Consider the following 2,561-nt stretch of genomic DNA (forward strand, 5'->3'; position numbering starts at 1 on the left):
CCAAATTATTTATTGTCGGTCTTGTGACGAAGAGAAAGGGGGTAAGGGTTACAAAACAAAATTTGTTGTGCATCCATATTCTTGCTAGGTGATTTTAATAGCTTCAAAATAAATCTCTGTTGTATCGACCGAGATTTAGTAATTTATAGACGTTTTAAAAAATTCAAAATATAACATATAAGAAAAAAATCTAATTTTTTATTATATGATTAATGTGATTGTTTAATTTATTTTAAAAATATAAACTTTCAAATATGAGAGAATCTCGTAATAAATAAATTGTATGAAGTTTTTATCGATTATTTGGTGTGCAAGTCAAGTTAGTATGAATAATATCTTGTTAAGATTCTTGTAGATAAGGATTATATTTTCGAAATTAGTAGTTACAAATATTATTTAAATAGATAATACATATAATTCTTAACTTCTACTCTATTTTTTAAAAAAAAAATTAAATTTTTATAAATAGATATCATATTTTGGCACTTTTGAAATTATATTATTGAAGTTTATATAATAACATATTGTGTTCATAATGGCATGTGTCTCTAAGTCTAATACATAATCAATCAACTTAGAGCCAAGTAACATATATACAAAATGAGGTGTAAAAAGAGTTATCATATATTCATATCTAATCTATTATAGAAGCAAAGAGGAACCAAACATATACATGTTCGGTGTCTGATTATATGATGTTGATAAGAGAAAGTGATAAATCAACTTAGAGCAAAGTTTAATATATAGTAAAAGAGGTCCAAGTGAGAGTTATTGAATTGCTAATATAATTGTATATACAGTATACAATCGGTATAGTTTAATAGAGTAGATAGAACATAATTCAATAGAACATAATTTGTTTGGTTTGTTATAATATAGTAGATTGTTGGTTTAATTTAAGTTATCTGGTTTTAATTTTATTGTATAATTAATTGTACCTAACAGGATATGGTCCATAAATTATGTAACATACTAACAAACTTGAAACATTCCAAAACTTAAATGACAACTTCAATGGTAGATAAACTTAGGACTCTATTTTAATAGAGTAGATTGGTAGTTCTTTAATAAAAGGCTATTAAGAATCATGATTGTTGTTACAAAAGTATATATGAACTTTTGATACTTTTTCAAATCCTACTCACATTAATGTCTACATTTGGCATTAAAAATAGAGAAGTGTACTTGTGGCTGATGTACAAAACAAAGATAACAAGGAGGAGATACATTGTTGAGTAACAAGACTATTGCTGTATGGATCATTCTTTCCAGTTAAAAGGAGCACAATCAACAACTAAGTAGTCCCCTCTGATGTCCTTGACCACTCTGATATCACCATCCATATACACATTTTCAAACCTGCAACCAAAACCAAATTCTCTAGTCTCAAAACAACCTGCAGACTAAGAAGAAGAAGAAGAACTCACCAGCCCTTGCCAAATGGTGGCAGTGGGATCTCCCAATTGCTTCCTCTCAACACGGCACTAGTGATTGATCACATTGCTAAGTCAATCCGACGTGAACCAATCACATTGCTTTTACAAAAGCTTAATAATATACACTTTTTTGGCTCAGAACTTCTAGAGAAAGAGAACATAAAATTCAACAAACTATTCTGAAGAAGAAAGTGGTTTTTCTTAGTCCTATTAATACTATCTCTCTCTGGAGCTCTGTTACTTTATTTTCTCCATCTTTCTTCCCCTCAAAAGTTCATATAAAGAAAAAACAGAGCTTTCTTCTCTTTCATTGTTCCTTTACACAGCATTGCAGCTTTTAATAAACTAAATGGGGAGACATTCTTGCTGTTACAAACAAAAGCTGAGAAAAGGGCTTTGGTCTCCTGAAGAAGACGAGAACCTTCTCAATCAAATCACCCATCATGGCCATGGCTGCTGGAGCTCTATCCCTAAACTCGCTGGCAACATTCCTTAATCCAAGAGAAAAAAAAAACTACCTTTTTGTAACTAAAAGTCTTGAGTCTGGTACAGGTTTGCAGAGATGTGGAAAGAGTTGTAGACTGAGATGGATCAATTACGGGCGGGAAAGTGATGACGTTGTTGAGCGTCCCTTTCCTCACATCGATCACCTGCAGTACCTCTCCTGCGCGTGTGCCGACAATTCCCGCCTTCTCTATGATGAACAACTGTTCTTTCTCCGTCGTCCACAGTAGACTCCACATGGCAGACAGCGAATCTCCTGTGGTGACAGAGCTTCCCTCGATCACAGCTTCCCCCGATCACCGCCATGGCCTCGATGGCATTCACGATCGCGTCTCGCTTCACGGCGTCTTTCTGGGTGTTCTCAGGCCTCGGTCCTGGTAGGAGATGAGATCCATCAGGTTCCGCTTGGCTCGCTGTGCGGCGAGCGAACACTTTGTTCCAAAACTGCGACGGACCCCGAGCGGAGAAAAGACGAATCCGAGACCACCAACTCTCCTCTCTCCTATGAACTCCAGACAGGTGGCACTAAGAAACGGGCTCTTCGCTCTCTTAATTAAGCAACGCCCTTAGCTTAATTTCTGTTTTTCATTTAATTTTAATCTAAATTTACCTAAGAACCAT

The 2,561-nt window shown here is 34.8% G+C and overlaps 1 pseudogene; it reads right to left on the reverse strand.

The window, feature by feature from the left end:
* Positions 1-1,094: 1,094 nt before the first annotated feature.
* Positions 1,095-2,561, reverse strand: LOC125583377 (annotated as a pseudogene).

This window comes from Brassica napus, chromosome C3 (assembly GCF_020379485.1).
Source record: "Brassica napus cultivar Da-Ae chromosome C3, Da-Ae, whole genome shotgun sequence".
NCBI lineage: Eukaryota > Viridiplantae > Streptophyta > Magnoliopsida > Brassicales > Brassicaceae > Brassica > Brassica napus.